This window comes from Lepidochelys olivacea (genome assembly GCF_965140295.1).
Source record: "Lepidochelys olivacea isolate rLepOli2 genome assembly, chromosome: 9".
Taxonomy (NCBI): domain Eukaryota; kingdom Metazoa; phylum Chordata; order Testudines; family Cheloniidae; genus Lepidochelys; species Lepidochelys olivacea.
Window position 1 is genome coordinate 22,663,048 of NC_140419.1, and position 17,610 is coordinate 22,680,657.

The following is a 17,610-nucleotide window of genomic DNA, read 5'->3' on the forward strand; positions in this document are numbered from 1 at the left end:
GCATCACACAGTATTTTGGGACCCCTGCCTCATTCAGTAATATCCTCTATGTGACAAATAAGTACATTAATACAAATTAAGGATGAATATTTAATGTCACAAAATTCCAGCAATGCAAAAGTTAAGATTCCAACAGAGGTAGTTGTGATGCATATGCTTTGAGTTGCATGGCATTAGGACACACAATAATATATATTTAAGCACAAAATGAGAAATAGGAAAAATATGGGCAAGGTGGTTGAGTTAACATTGCTGGTAGGTCCTTAACTTCTGCATTTGCTGCCTTTATTTTAACCATGCAACTTTCACATGTGCACTAAATTTCCTAGGTTTCTTGTTCATTTGTTTAAACAGGGTACAGGAAAAGGGAAAGAACTAAAAGGAAAAGTCAGCAGTTATCCGGCTCATATGGCTTTTAAGCTCCTTGCTATGCAGCTATTCATCTTGAGAAGATTACAGGCTCTGTCTGGGGATCTTATAAGTACCCTAAAGAAAAAAAGGATGTACACACTTAGGCCTTGATCCTGCAAACACTTACGTAGGTGCAGAATTTTATGCACATGAGTTGTCTGATTTAAGGCAGGTGCATAAAGTATACTCACATATGTGTAGCAAATCTATATGTAAATGTGCACCTGTAGATTGATTCATATTCTACTGAGCATGCTCAGTATACAATATTCAAACTATCATAAGAATCATGTTTAGACCAATCCAAAAACCCCACGCACAGTAAGAATTATTTATATCAATCTTCAAATGTTACCTATATTTTTATAGCCCTGCTCCCAAAAACGTTGGTTTTTCAATGGGGAAAGTATCTTTCCTCCTCCTTTCCCATAACTTAAAAAAGCCAAAACATTTTGTTGAAACCTTCCAGAGAAAAACAAAAACAAAAAAACAATCATCTTCAATTAGAGACCAAACTTGGTGATTTTTCTGCCACTGAAGCAAATGTTTTAGAAAGTTCAGTTTGTGAAAGCAGACATTTCTGCAGTGAAACTGTTTTGAAATGTTAGCAGACCCTAGCAGAGTATGATATAGAAGCAGAATTCAATAAAATGTGGGAAAAGGAGTGGATAGTGGAATGCTGTTGCATGAACAGCAAGCATAAAATGCAATTCAAATACAGGAATACCACACGTGAGGCTCTAAAGGGTTCTATGCTGTCACTACTCTTATTCAGAATGTGTGCTATTAGCAGAGTTAGTGAACAGATATCGCAAAGATGTTCTACAGAAGGGCTCCAATGTTGGATTTGTCTCCTTAGGTCCAATGTAAACCAAATATGTTGACCTTCTGGATATGCTACAAAACCTGTCTTTTTTAGTAGATATTTGGGGACGCTTTTGTTCAAAATCTGAGGGGTAGAAGGAGTTTATTGAGAAATATGTTCTTGTGGACTGATTGGCAGTAGAGATATGCTGTTATTTTGGTCCACATTGATTTTAGTGCACACTGACTTCATTGTTAATTGTGGACAAGGGCTCCTGGAGCCTCAAATAGGCTTTACTTTTATGATTGTTTAATTATAATAAATAAAATTTTCACTACAGAGTAAATTAATAGTCATTTTGGGGATATCAGGCTGTAATTACATGATAATTTTTGTCTTTTTGTAGTATGCATAGCAATACATAGCTACTGAGATGAACAGTCAGAAAAAGACTGAAGTGTTTAATCAATCTTTTAAAGTGAATTATATTTCCAGGGCATAGCCACTGTGGGGGAAAAAAGAGTATCACAGGTGGATATATCACATATTGGTGATGACTTCGGCTTGGATTTTCAAAGAGCCAAAGGGAATTAAGTGTCAAAATCCCTTAGGCCTTGCCTTGTATACACTACATGGGCTCTGCCAACAGCTACCCCAGTATAACTATACCGGCAGAACCCCCTAGTGTAGACGCAGCATATACCAACAGGAGGAGGAGTTCTGTGGGTGTAATAAACACTGCCTCCCTGAATGACATCAGTTCGGCCAACGGAAGCCTTCTGTTGCATCTACACTGGGAGTTTTGCTGACATAGGTATATTGATTAGGTGTGTGTGGTTTTTTTTCACATCCCCGACTGACAACTATCCTAACAAAACATTGAAGTGTAGAGCTGGCCTAAGACGCGTTTGAAATCTTAGCCTTCATAGGTATTTGTGAGGGAATAGTGCTTGGTGTTTCTAACTGGCTTTAATTCTTCTCTTGTGGTAGTTTAACGCTATTATCACCTTAAGAAACAAGTACCAGTTTAATAAAGCAAAGTTGCAGTATGGTTGATTATGAACTGATAGACACAGATTGCATAAAAGAAATCTTAAAAATCAATCATTACACATAGTGAATAAAGCTTTCTGCAACTGGGTATAATGATAACACTGTTCTGCAGATAAGAGAACTCCTATAATGCGTGGAACATTTAATTAAACAATACAGTGCTTGTTTTATAATCCATAGAGATGGCATAATAAAAGTTAAGCCTTTTATCCTTCTGCAGTCGATGACATTACCCAGTGGCCATGTTCAGTTGCAATAATGTCCATGTCCCATAAAATGATAGTATTATAGGAGGTACAGCAAGGGCTCAATTCAATAAGAAAAGGATTCTATGGATACAGCCATATGAAGCTCAGGAGGTCCTTTACGTGGTACGTCTCAGCATGAAGGCTTATCTGGATTCTCTTCAGATCCACATTTCAGCAGCTACAGAGAGCCTAACTAGCTGGCATTTAGTGCCATCCTGTCTTGCACCCAGCCCCACAGACTCCAAAGGCAAATTGGACTCTCCAGCATGACATCAGGAGAAGGGAACAACACAGATGTCGTGTCTTACTAGGAAATTTGTTCCTTCCCTCACTGGCATAGGAATGAGCATAAATCAGGAAGAAGAAGAAGAAGAAGAAAAAAGAAGAAGAAGAGGAAAACTGATCCCATGCATATTTCAGAAAGAAATGACAGACCTGTTTGGCATAACTTCTAATTTGAAGTGTGGCTTGTAACGGTACGTCTACACTATGAAATTAGGTCGAATTTATAGAAGTCGGTTTTGTAGAAAGCGTTTTGATACAGTTGATTGTGTGTCCCCCCACACAAATGCTCTAAGTGCATGTAGTCGGCGGAGCGTGTCCATGGTACCGAGGCAACAGTCAACTTCCGGAGCGTTGCACTGTGGGTGGCTATCCCACAGTTCCCGCAGTCTCCGCCGCCCATTTAAATTCTGGGTAGAAATCCCAGTGCCTGATGGGGCTAAAACATTGTCGCAGGTGGTTCTGGGTACATATCATCAGGCCCCCGTTCCCTCCCTCCTTCCATGAAAGCAAGGGCAGACAATCGTTTTGCACCTTTTTCTTGAGTTACCTGTGCAGATGCCATACCATGGCAAGCATGGAGCCCGCTCAGCTAACCGTCACCGTATGCCTCCTGGGTGCTGGCGACGTGGTACTGCATTGCTACACAGCAGCAGTTTATTGCCTTTTGGCAGCAGACAGTGCAGTATGACTGGTAGCTGTCATTGACGTTGTCCTGGGTGCTCTTTTAACCGGGCGCCTGGGCAAACATGGGAGTGACTCAACCAGGTCATTTCCCTTGTTTCATCTCGTAGCGATTCAGTCCCACACTGTCTTTTAATCTGCAGCTAGCAGAAGATGATGGCCAGTAGTCATACTGCACCGTCTTCTGCCGAGCACCCAGGTGTTGACGATGGTTAGCAGTCGTACTGCACGGTCTGCTGTCAGCAAGATGTATAAAGATAGATGAAGTGGCTCAAAACAAGAAATAGACCAGATTTGTTTTGTATTCATTTTCTCCTCCCTCCCTCCCTCTGTGAAATCAACAGCCTGCTAAACCTAGTTTTCAGTTCTATCCTTGAGGTTTTGAGATCTATCCTTGAGGGGCCATTCAGTTTCTCGCAAAACTGTTGATTTTAATTTTTTTTTATTTTGTTGGTTTTAATTCCCTGTAAGCCATGTTGTCAGTCGCCCCTCCCTCTGTCAGGCCAACGGCAGACAATCATTCCGCGCCTTTTTTCTGTGCAGACGCCATACCAAGGCAAGCATGGAGCTTGCTCACTTTGGCAATTAGAAGCATATTAAACACCACACGCATTATCCAGCAGTATATGCAGCACCAGAACCTGGCAAAGCAATACCTGGCGAGTAGGCGATGTCAGCACAGTGACGTGAGTGATGAGGACATGGACACAGACTTCTCTCAAAGGCCGGGCCCTGGCAATGTGGGCATCATGGTGCTAATGGGGCAGGTTCATGCATTGGAACGCCGATTTTGGGCTTGGGAAACAAGCACAGACTGGTGGGACCGCATAGTGTTGCAGGTCTGGGACGATTCCCAGTGGCTGCGAAACTTTCACATGCGAAAGGGCACTTTCATGGAACTTTGTGACTTGCTTTCCCCTGCCCTGAGGCGCAGGAATACCAAGATGAGAGCAGCCCTCACAGTTGAGAAGCGAGTGGCAATGGCTCTGTGGAAGCTTGCAACACCAGACAGCTACCGGTCAGTCGGGAATCAATTTGGAGTGGGCAAATCTATTGTGGGGGCTGCTGTGATCCAAGTAGCCAACACAATCAAAGATCTGCTGATATCAAGGGTAGTGACCCTGGGAAATGTGCAGATCATAGTGGATGGCTTTGCTGCAATGGGATTCCCTAACTGTGGTGGGGCCATAGACGGAACCCATATCCCTATCTTGGCACCAGAGCACCAAGCCAGTGAGTACATAAACCACAAGGAGTACTTTTCAGTAGTGCTGCAAGCACTGTTGGATCACAAGGGACGTTTCACCAACATCAACGTGGGATGGCCGGGAAAGGTACATGACGCTCGCATCTTCAGGAACTCTGGTCTGTTTCAAAAACTGCAGGAAGGGACTTTATTCCCAGACCAGAAAATAACTGTTGGGGATGTTGAAATGCCTATAGTTATCCTTGGGGACCCAGCCTACCCCTTAATGTCATGGCTCATGAAGCCATACACAGGCAGCCTGGACAGTAGTCAGGAGCTGTTCAACTACAGGTTGAGCAAGTGCAGAATGGTGGTAGAATGTGCATTTGGACGTTTAAAAGCGCGCTGGCGCAGTCTACTGACTCAGTTAGACCTCAGCGAAACCAATATTCCCACGGTTATTACTGCTTGCTGTGCGCTCCACAATATCTGTGAGAGTAAGGAGGAGACATTTATGGTGGGGTGGGAGGTTGAGGCAAATCGCCTGGCTGCTGGTTACGCACAGCCAGACACCAGGGCGGTTAGAAGAGCACAGGAGGGTGCAGTGCGCATCAGAGAAGCTTTGAAAACCAGTTTCATGACTGGACAGGCTATGGTGTGAAAGTTCTGCTTGTTTCTCCTTGATGAAATCCCCCGCCCCTTGGTTCACTCTACTTCCCTGTAAGCTAACCACCCTCCCTTCCTTCCTTTGATCACCACTTGCAGAGGCAATAAAGTCATTGTTGCTTCACATTCATGCATTCTTTATTAATTCATCACACAAATAGGGGGATAACTACCAAGGTAGCCCAGGAGGGGTGGTGGAGGAGAGAAGCACCAGGAGGGGTGGTGGAGGAGGGAAGGACAAGGCCACACAGCACTTTAAAAGTTTAAAACTTATTGAATGCCAGCCTTCTGTTGCTTGGGCAATCCTCTGGGGTGGAGTGGCTGGGTGGCTGGAGGGCCCCCCACCGCATTCTTGGGCATCTGGGTGAGGAGGCTATGGAACTTGGGGAGGAGGGCGGTAGGTTACACAGGGGCTGTAGCGGAGGTCTGTGCTCCTGCTGCCTTTCCTGCAGCTCAACCATACACTGGAGCATATTTGTTTGATCCTCCAGCAGCCTCAGCATTGAATCCTGCCTCCTCTCATCACGCTGCTGCCACCTTTCAGCTTCAGCCCTCTCTTCAGCCCGCCACTTACTCTCTTCAGCCCGCCACCTCTCCTCCTGGGCATTTTCTGCTTTCCTGCACTCTGACATTGTCTGCCTCCAGGCATTTGTCTGTGCTCTGTCAGTGTGGGAGGACAGCATGAGCTCAGAGAACATTTAATCACGAGTGCATTTTTTTCGCCTTCTAATCTTCGCTAGCCTCTGGGAAGGAGAAGATCCTGTGATCCCTTGAAACATATGCAGCTGGTGGAGAAAAAAAAAGGGACAGTGGTATTTAAAAAGACACATTTTATAGAACAATGGGTACACTCTTTCACGGTAAACCTTGCTGTTAACATTACATACATAGCACATGTGCTTTCGTTACAAGGTCGCATTTTCCCTTCCCCCCCCCCAGCGCGTGGCTAGCCCCTCACCCGCTTCCTCCCCCACCCCCGTGGCTAACAGCGGGGAACATTTCTGTTCAGCCACAGGCAAACAGCCCAGCAGGAACGGGTACCTCTGAGTGTCCCCTTAAGAAAAGCACCCTATTTCAACCAGGTGACCATGAATGACATCACTCTCCTGAGGATAACACAGAGAGATAATGAACGGATGTTGTTTGAACGCCAGCAAACATACACTGCAATGCTTTGTTCTACAATGATTCCTGAGTACGTGCTACTGGCCTGGAGTGGTAAAGTGTCCTACCATGGTGGATGGAATAAGGCTGCCCTCCCCAGAAACCTTTTGCAAAGGCTTTGGGAGTATATCCAGGATAGCCATGAATGCCAGGGCAAATTAATCATTAAACATGCTTGCTTTTAAACCATGTATAGTATTTTAAAAGGTACACTCACCAGAGGTCTCTTCTCTGCTTGGCGGGTCTGGGAGGCAGCCTCGGGTGGGTTCGGGGGGTACTGGCTCCAGGTCCAGGGTGAGAAATGGTTCCTGGCTGTCGGGAAAAATGGTTTCTCCGCTTGCTTGCTGTGAGCTATCTACAACCTCATCATCATCATCTTCCTCGTCCCCAAAACCTGCTTCCGTGTTGCCTCCATCTCCATTGAAGGAGTCAAACAACACGGCTGAGGTAGTGGTGGCTGAACCCCCTAAAATGGCATGCAGCTCATCATAGAAGCGGCATGTTTGGGGCTCGGACCCAGAGTGGCTGCTCGCCTGTCTGGTTTTCTGGTAGGCTTGCCTCAGCTCCTTAAGTTTCACACAGCACTGCTTCGGGTCCCTGTTATGGCCTCTGTCCTTCATGCCCTGGGAGATTTTGACAAATGTTTTGGCATTTTGAAAACTGGAATGGAGTTCTGATAGCACGGATTCCTCTCCCCATACAGCGATCAGATCCCGTACCTCCTGTTCTGTCCATGCTGGAGCTCTTTTGCGATTCTGGGATTCCATCATGGTCACCTGCAGCTTGCCATGCTGGCCAAACAGGAAATTGAAATTCAAAAGTTCGCGGGCCTTTTCCTGTCTACCTGGCCAGTGCATCTGAGTTGAGAGTCCTGTCCAGAGTGGTCACAATGGAGCTCCACAATGCTATCCACAATGGATAGCTCCCGGAGGCCAATACCGTCTAATTGCGTCCACAATACTCCAAATTCGACCCAGCAAGGCCGATTTCAGTGCTAATCCCATTGTCGGGGGTGGAGTAAGGAAATCAATTTTAAGAGCCCTTTAAGTCGAAAATAAGGGCTTAGTCATGTGGACGGGTGCAGGGTTAAATCGATTTAACGCTGCTAAATTCGACTTCAACTCCTAGTGTAGACTAGGGCTTAACAACACTTGTATAAGGACAAGTATAAGGTAAAATGAACAATGGTTCAGATCTTGGGTCATTTTCAAGGTTTCAAGCTCCATTCATCAGGTTAGAAGAAATAACTGCCCTGTTTCAGAGGTCAACCAAAGAGACATTTATGTCAATCTGCCAGTGTAGACAAATAAAAGCAAGAACCAGATATGTGTTATGAACCCCCTTCCTACTCCCCCCACCCCAAACCCCTCAAAACAAAAAAAGTAGTCATCTGTATGCAACACTATCTTCTCCATCCAGCATAACTCTTTCATATTAAAAGAAAGGTTCTGCTGTACCTGGTGTATTTCTTCCACAACTAATTAGATGCTTACATTATGGTAATGAAGACACATGTATTTTCCAATCTTTATTTGTTTTCTGTTAAAATGAAGATGGATACTCAGTCTTATTTAATCACGTGGTTAGCACTCTACGTTTTTAATTTTATATATTTATATAGTATATTTCCCCTCACTCTTCACAAGAAGAGACCAGATATTGTTAAAAAGAATAAGTAATTTATCTCTTTTTACAAGTCAAATATGTTGCCTTTCCAAAGCAATGAACAACTTAAAAGGCACAGAAATTTTAAAGGGTGAAGGGTGTGAACACAAATCCTTGTAGATAAAAAGAACATGCTTTACAGTAATTTTATGCAGTGCAACAAAGAGACTTTAATGCCCACAAAGTGAGTCAAGTTTATTCTGAAACTAAAAGACACATCAGGAAAATACAATATTGTATTTAGGACTTTTGTCAAATTAATGCATGGCCATTTAAAAAGTTAACAGCTTGTAATGATAAGCAAGCTGTTGCATTTATTTCATTACCATTTTAGCTTCACATACATGTCTTGGAAATACATATTAGACGGAAGTTATAATGAAGCTAAAATGGTAATGAAATAAATGCATTAACTTGTAATAATAATCAAGCTCACCTTTTAAAGAGACAGAGAGAAGGGAGACAGACAATAAACACATTTTTAATTTAAGAAAGTTGCATAAAATGCAAGTCCCAAGCAATCTTAACTCTGTTCATGCCCCTTGATATACCTTCCATGTATAGGGTTGTCAACTGTTTAATCACACAAACCCAAACACTCTGGCCTTGCCCTGCCTCGCTCCTGTCCTGCCTTTTCTCCAAGGCTGTGCCCGGTTGACTCCTTCCCCCCCCCCCATTGCTCGCTGTCCCCCACCCTCACTCACTTTCACTGGGCTGGGGCAGGGGGTTGGGATGCAAGCTCGGGAGGGAGTTTGGGTGTGGGAGGGGGCTCAGGGCTGGGGCAGGGAGTTGGGGTGTAGGAGGGGGTGAGGGGTGCAGGCTCTGGGAGGGAGTTTGGGTATGGGAGGGGGCTCAGGGCAGGGACAGGGGGTTGGGGTATGGGAGAGGGCAAGGGGTGGGGACTCCTGCCAGGCGGTGCTTACCTCAGGAGGGTCCCGGAAACAGCCAGCTCATCCTCGTGGACCCTGGTGGGGAGAGCGCTCGGGGGCTCCGCGCACTGCCCCCACCCTGAGCACTCTCCCCACCAGTTCCTAGCCAATGGAAGCTGTGGAGTCGGCGCTCAGGGTGGGGGCAGCGGGCCGGGACCCCCTGCAGCCTCCAGAGGCCGCAAGGACATGCTGGCCATTTCCGGGAGTGGCGAGGGCCAGGGCAGGCAGGGAGCCTGCCTTAGCCCTGGTGTTCTGCCGGACTTTTAGCGGCCTAAACTCTCTCGAATTGGTTTCCATAGCCTCCAGGAGGTGGCGCCTGATTCCAGGAGATGCCCGGCAAAACCAGGAGGTTGGCAACCCTATCCATGTAAGACATCCCTATGGAAGTCTATGACAAGTATTACAATATCTGAGCTTCCTCTCCTTCCTGCCGCTCAGAGCCCTTCCTGCCCCCTTCATAGCCCCACCCATTGTGCAACGTGAAACCTGATTTCCTGCACCAGAACTCACGGATATGAAAATATTTGCAGGCTGCCACCTCAAACACTGTAATATATGTATGAAATCTCACTGAGATATTACAATATGAGCAGGAGACCTCATGAGCTCTTTGAAGCCTCCCATAAAAATACATAGGCTAGCTTACAATATTACCCATTCAAGTCTTTGAAAAAATACCTAAAGGCACCAGTCCTCACTGTGGACAACAGTATTATCTCGATTTGGAATTTTTAAGCCAAATTGTTTTAAGATGTGACATTTTTAAAAAGTTCTCTCATGAACAACTTGTTCAGTTACCCTAAATCTTTCCCAAAATAAAAACACCATAGATGAGAAATTTAGGTGGTTTAGTTCAGTTTTGGCTAAGCTGTGAAGTGAGCAAAGCAGACAATATTGCACTTTTACAGAAAGCTGGACAACTTTTACTCAAGTGAGAGACTGCCGTTTTTCCACAGTTATCATGTTTGAAGCTGTTTATTGTTCAACCCACAGATTTATGCACAACTATTAACAAAGACAACAGTCCGTGTACATTTAAAGTCATCCAGGGGCTTCCAATAAGCTCACTGTTTAATATGATCAGAACAGTTGAATTCCATGATTATCATGTAAATATGATCGAGACTAACAAGCCAAATCCCCAGGCCACTGTTTCATGAAGTGATGCAAATCTCACTATCCTAGGATGTTACAGGAATGCTCTATTTCACATGAACACAAGTCACTATTATGGCAACTTTTGAAAAGGAGAAGCTGCCTTATATATTTTCCCTCTTCCAGATACATTTATTCCTACACTGAATAATAAAGCAGGCTCTGTGTTTAATTAATAGGAATATATGTTGATATTTACATGTCCATGAGAGAGAATCTCCATTACCTCATCTGAAATACCTAGTCAGCATCTGTACAGATAACACTGGTATACTGACAACATTAGTGATACTGAATGTCATGTACAGTCCAAGTTCAGAGACTTCTCTGAAAGATCTGCTAATGCAATTGCAGTTGCCTGGTCTAGGGGCCTGTTATCTCAGAGACCTTCCTGCCTCTCTCCAGTCACCCATATACTGTGACAACTGCATTCATCATCATGCACTCAGAAATAATACTTCAGCTATTTGACCCAGAGAAGGTAAATCTCACAAGAACCAGGACCAGAACACACTCAGTGGTGGGTCCATGCCTCTGGAATCTGATCCCAGTACATATAAGAACATAACATAAGAACAGCCATATTGGATCAGACCAAAGTTCAATCTAGACCAGTACCCTGTCTTCCAATAGTAGCCATTCCCAGGTGCTTCAGAGGGAATGAACAGAACAAGTAACCTTCAAGTGATCCATCTCCATCACCCATTCCCAGCTTCCGGCAAACAGAGGCTAGGGACACCATCCGTATCCATCCTGCCTAATAGCCATTAATGGACCTACCCTCTATGAACTTACCTAGTTCTTTTTTTAATCCTGTTATAGTCTTTGCCTTCACAACATTCTCTGGCAAAGAGTTCCACAGGTTGATATGTGCCAGATCCCAAACCTATCCACTTTTAGTAAGCTGTAAGACAGTTTTTCTTTAAAGGTTTTCTGCCTATTGGAGGTATGGCCCCATGTACTCCATAATTCCACATCTGCCAAGTTTGCTATGGGGAATTATGCTCCAGAACCTAAGCTTTCATTTACAAAGAATAATTTTCTTGCTATCATGGTTATTAAACTAACCCTGGAAATGTAAGCCAAGTGTAACAGCTGCAATCTCTTCTTCCCAAGTCTGCAGATAGCTGGAAACAACAGCTCTGAGAAGGAATAACTGCCCCTTTCATATCAGTGGGTTAACTCTGAAACAAAGAGACGACTATTTAAATGCCAGCTTTGTTAAATATTTCTTTGCTGATCAATTCAGCAGAAATATCCAGTTAATGTGCTTATCCATCATTCACAAATGGACTCCCTCATTTTCCCAGGTACCTAAAGACCAAACTGTTCCCCATTGTGCTATCAGAACTTTGGGTTTCCTTCCTGACAAGTTCTGTGACAGAGTTATCAGTACAAAAAAAACCAACTGTGAATATTGAAGACTAAACATGTAGAGCCAGCGTAAAGTAAACAACACAGGGGCTACTGGAGTGATTGTATTATCTTTTCATTTAAATCACCTAGCACAAAATCTAGGGACCCTGATATAGAACTGTAGCAACCTTGGATCTTGCCAACCAATGTGGCATAGAATACACGAGCTCCTTACTACAATTCTTTCTCTCAATTTCCTAGAGAGACAAGGTGGGCGAGGTAATATCGTTTATTGGACCAACTTCTATTGATGAGAGAAGCAAGCTGTCAAGCTTACACAGAGCTCTTCTTCAGGTATAGGAAACTTAGGCCATGTCTACACTATCATTTATGTCAGCAAAACTTATGTTGCTCAAGGGTGTGAAAAATAGATATAGAGCGATTGTTTTGTGAAAAGTGTTCACCCACAGGTGATGGGTGTTTTAGTCTGTTATCGTTTTCCTGTGTGAGTTCATTCAAGAGCATAGTGATTGTCTGGTTTCACCACCATAGTTGCTACTGGGGCATTTAGTGCACTGACTGAAGTACACCACATCATAGGCACGTGTAGCACCCATAAATCGTGAAAGGTGTGTTGCGCGAGGGGGGTGAGGGAGGGAAAGTGTTGATTTCGGACACTCTGCTGGCTGCTAGTCACCATTAAAGATCTTACCAGACACAGGTCACAGATACGGCAAAGGATCACAAAATATATGCTCTCTAATTTGGATAGCGTGTTATTTGGGTCTGTTTTAATGTATGCAAAGTGAAAACAGATACCATGTGATGGATGCCTTAAAATACTTGTAATAAACAAAATCAGTTAGGGCTTTGCAAATTTATATTTTAAGTCCAAATTTCAAGTATGAACAACATGTGCCTGGCATCAGTTGCCTAGGATAACTGCCATTAGTGCAGTTTGCCAGATCAAAAACACAGCCCTTATAGGCCTGGCTAGAAAAAAAAAATACTAAACAAAACTCTCGTGATTGGCCACACTGGTAGCTATGCAGACCTGTCCCCATGTGTACTGCCTATCTAAATTTTACTGTGCTATATGGGCCTCGTGTAAGCCTCTGACATTCCCACTGAGTGTACATGCCTGAGATATGAAGTAAAAAATTCAGGGCATCCAGCCAAATGGGATACCCCGGGACTAGAAGTCCAAAGTAAGAGTATGTGAGCTGTAACATCATGAAAGTTTTGATATTTTTCTGTATAGGTGTGGCTGTAATTAGCCCTATGGAGCTATTTTAGTAGGAGAGAGGCAGCTGATACTCAAAATTTGTCCTAAGTACAACTGAAATTGTCTGTTTGTTTCCCAAGACTATTTTACACATATTTGAGGGTACAGCCCAGGGACAAACCCCTATAAAAGTGAAAATCTATTGGGGGAAAGAAGCATACTTGAGTGCCAAGAACATGCTTGAGTGCCAAGAAAGAGAGAGCCCTTAGAAAGGTGGCCAATGTTGGTGGCAATCTAGGCAAAATTTGTTTATAAATCCTAAAAAAGTGCAAATTTCTGCATATGAATGTACTCCTTATATACAAGAGCAATGCAGATTTGTCTTTTCCTTAATGTCTTAATTTTACCTATGGAGGTCGGTGGAATCTTACCTTTGAGATTTTCTAGCTCATGGGACTGGGATTTATGTATTTTTGACAGCAGTCATTACTATACTTAACACACCTTTCTTCATTCAGTTTGTCACAGAATGAAGAAAAAGAGACGCTAGAGCTTTACTTATCCTTAAACTACAAAGAGAGATGTGAATATTTTGCTCAGCCCCTCAGTTTTAGTGACTTTATGAGGCCCAATTTAAGTCCTATGTGACCTGTGAGGCTAGGAGCTTACATTCCTGTTCAGTCAGTACATAAAACAAACAAAATTAAATTGCTTTGGTTTGCAGAGCAGTGGTGGGGGGAGAATTTCACAATAAATGTGCTTGTAAAAACAGTCTTCTGTTTCACAGATCAGTACAGAGTATTTGTTATCTAAAATAAATATTCCTTTAAAATAAATATAACTTCAGACAGAAAAATATTTTTTAAAGGATTGGAGAATGTAGAGACTTTTAATACTGACGTACAGTTCACTCCCCTGCATAACAACTGCAGAGAAATGGTTCAGCTCTAAATGATTTATGACACCTGAATGCCATGGAAAATGACAAGGAGGATCCCTGAAAAATGTAAACATCTCTTTTTGTGTTTGAGTTACTGCATTTTTCTTGGCTTCTTAACTGTTTAAAACAAGGCTTAAAGGCCATTTATATATGAACATGTACATATTTGTATACTGAATACAGCATATATGGGCATTGCATTTGCATGTTTCCATGTGTGACATGCTATGTTTTACATGCATACATTTACTACTAATATCAACATTCTCTACTAAATAAAAACTACTTTCAGTATAGCCTCAACAGCCATGGAAATGGCTTCATTTTGGGTCTGCAGGAAGGCAGCTGGCATAAAACATCTATTTAAAAAAACGTTGGTTCTGGCAGTGCCAAGTAAAACAGAGAGGGGGAAAACAAATTGGAGGGTAACATGAATTTGTGTGTCCTAGTCACTTGAACTGCACAAGTCCACCCCTTCTCCATCATCAGTGCTGTACACAGAGTGTATTCTCCCTGCAATGGAAGATACAGGCCATGCTGAGTTTCCAAATACAGTGCCCAATCCTGCTTTCATTGGAGTCACTGGAAGCTTTGTCATTGACTTCAAGGGGATAGGGATTGGACCCAGTATTTGTCGTCCTCTCCTCCCCACAAAGCAATATATTGGCATGTATATAGGGGCATGCAGTGCCAACCTGCAAACAAGCAAGATTCCAGCACTGGTTCTGCCTGCCTGCAAACTTCCCTAGGACCGTTTTCATTTCTTTTCATGGTCACACAAACAATTTCTTATAGCTAACGTTCTTGCAAAACTTTTTAAAGCTTGCAAAGCATAATGTCATTGCATGCTGCAGACTCTCCGCATTTCATTTAAACTTGCACTGCATCTGATAGCGTTACCTAGGGAGGTGGTAGAATCTCCTTCCTTAGAGGTTTTTAAGGTCAGGCTTGACAAAGCCCTGGCTGGGATGATTTAACTGGGAATTGGTCCTGCTTCGAGCAGGGGGTTGGACTAGATGACCTTCTGGGGTCCCTTCCAACCCTGATATTCTATGATTCTGTGATTCTATGATATGTGAAATGATCTCTCATTTATTACAGCTTATTCTTACATAAAAGGTTTCAGTGTAACAGCCGTGTTAGTCTGTATTCGCAAAAAGAAAAGGAGTCCTTGTGCCACCTTAGAGACTTTATGAGGTGACTTAGAGACTAACCAATTTATTGGTTAGTCTCTCTAAGGTGCCACAAGTACTCCTTTTCTTTTTACATAAAAGGGGCTCTCTGGTCTAAAATTGCACATTAAATTATTATGATTAGTCTATGCTATTAGTCTAAAATTCTTTGGGTTACAAATGCTGTAATATTGATAATTTTACATAGTAAGGTAGAAACGCATGCTTGCTGCATTGCTACACATTTTACTCTCAGCCCTGTTTCTTCTCATTACAATTTAGACTCCAGCAACAAAAAGAATATTTACCACTACTGGAATGTGGAAACACAAAATCTTGCCATTTCTCTTTAAAAATTAACAGCACATAATATGACATATTAGAATAAAAAGCACAGGAGCCTACCTGCAAACAAGCAAGAATCAAGATATTTAGATGTATCTGCAAACTTCACTGGGAATATCTGCATGTTAAATCTCCTGATTTTAAAGGTACAGGCCCCTTTTCAACACAGAATGAAGAAAAGGGGCAGTTTATATTACTGCAATCAAATCGTCTTGCAAAAAAAGGTGGTGAGTGTTTCCTTTTGGGGCTGATAGGTTTAAACTTTTAAGTGTAGCAATTTAATCCTGTGCATAAGAAGGCTGGGAGTGGGGAGCAGCACATGGAAACCTGAGTTTACGTGATTAAAGTTTCTTTATATCTTGTATCTGTTGAGACAAAGAGGAAGGGATGGAGAAGAGGGAAAACTGTCTTTCACCTTTTAATTTTTGACCATTTTCTTGATTCTTTTAAGCCAGTGGTTCCCAGTCTTTTCCATACTGTGATTCCATTTTACAGCAGCAAAAGGTTTCATGGTTTTGGGATCCCCCTTTCACCTACCCTTAAAGAAAAAGAAGAGTGGAACCCAGGCTTTAGACCTTTTGAGTAGTGACTCAATGGACAGACAGTCCTCGTTCTTTTCAGAAAGGAGCAAGCTGCTTCAACATAGCAGCAGAGTGCATGTTAGCAGTACCATGTACAAACGTAAGTTTCAGACAGTGTTAATATTGACAGAATTGTACTTTATAGGCAAGGTATCCTAAAGGTGAGTTACAAAGATTAAACATAATTGGTCTCATGATCTTTTTTTTTTGCTTCTCTATGATAGATGAAGGCAGCCTGAAATATTTGTTTGATTTACTCAATATCCTTTTTTGGCTTGTTTTTTACAAATAAATTCAGATCCTATCTACAGTCTGGAGGACTCTGTGATGACTGGAAAACTATTAAAATGGCCACATTACAAAAACCAAGTAAGTGAGAAGGGAATTATTTAATTAGTTGGTATTAAGCACCTGTTTGTTGGTTTTTGTTAGTATGTATTTAACTTCATGGCTAATTAACATTTTGGAGAAAGAGAGTCCTTCTTAAAGAAAAACACCCTTTCAGTTAAGGCATGAGAAATAACAATATTGATTATCTGAGAACTTCCTGACAAGACCTCCACAACTAAACCAAGGCAGATGAGACTGTTGCTATTCTAAATATTTCTAAGGGGGAAAATCAGGAAAAAAAACTTTTAAAATGCACACAACCCTTTTAGGCTCCCAATGAATGATAAAGGAAGGAACACACCCAATGATATTAAAATTCATTCAAGGTTACCTTTAACATGGTACAGCAGAGAAAAAGATGGGTCTGCTGCTTGAAACCTTTGGGACCATGTCATTCAGGACAACGAACTGGCCAGTTAAGATGGGTGATTTTATTCACAAACACTGTAAAATATGCTGAGACAGACATCAGAAGGTTTATTGCTGCTTCAGTGAGGTAGGGATTAGCACTTGGATATATTTAAACTAAAATTCCACTTAAATCAGTAGAGAGCAAATGCTACCTCACTGATTTAACAAAAGTACATTAAAGGCAATTATAAAAAAATTAGACTTCAATAAGTAAATAGATTTTAATGAAGTTATTAGCAGTCTAATATCAGCATCTCTCGAAGGAGTCCTCTGGCACTGGTTATCTACAGATGAAGAGTCTAGTTTTGCTTAACAATCTCTCTCTCTCTCTTTTTTCCTCATCAAGATCAACACTCTTTACATCTTAAAAGCATAAAAGTATCATGCACCAACAGAAATAAATAATACAGAACACTGATAATGGTGTTTATTTTAACCAATGCACATGTTCATGAGTTCCTTTTGCATAACTGTTCATAGAATCATAGAATATCAGGGTTGGAAGGGACCTCAGGAGGTCAGCTAGTCCAACCCCCTGCTCAAAGCAGGACCAATTCCCAATTTTTGCCCCAGATCCCTAAATGGCCCCCTCAAGGATTGAACTCACAACCCGAGGTTTAGCAGGCCAGTGCTCAAATCACTGAGCTATCCCTCCCCATCTTTCCCATATACAGCTTTCTGAATCATTCGTTGTGCCACTTCCTCCTCCTTTCACATGCCTTATTTTCTCTACTCTGAATCCTTGCTCATCTGTGTATTCCCTCTGCCTAGTCTCCTTCCCTTGTCTCCTGCTTGATATTCTCAACTGCCTGTTTTACGCCAACCATTTATTATCATCAATCTATACCCAGCCATTTCCTACCTCTCCCTGGACACTATCACCCACCATTCTTTCTTCCTTAGCAATCCTACCCCTTTCCCCTGCATTCCTTCCAATGTCCA

At 42.5% G+C, this 17,610-nt stretch overlaps 1 long non-coding RNA gene across 3 annotated transcripts in view; it reads left to right on the forward strand.

Moving 5' to 3' along the window:
* The window catches only part of LOC311526659, a 60,508-nt gene that overhangs the window by 4,792 nt on the left and 38,106 nt on the right, over positions 1-17,610 (forward strand). For 2 of the 3 annotated variants that reach the window (XR_014713081.1, XR_014713082.1), the window contains exon 2: positions 16,166-16,236. This is a non-coding gene — a long non-coding RNA (uncharacterized lncRNA). Of the gene's footprint in view, positions 1-11,865; positions 11,959-16,165; positions 16,237-17,610 lie in introns of all 3 variants that reach the window. The other variant, XR_014713080.1, reaches the window with a different exon arrangement.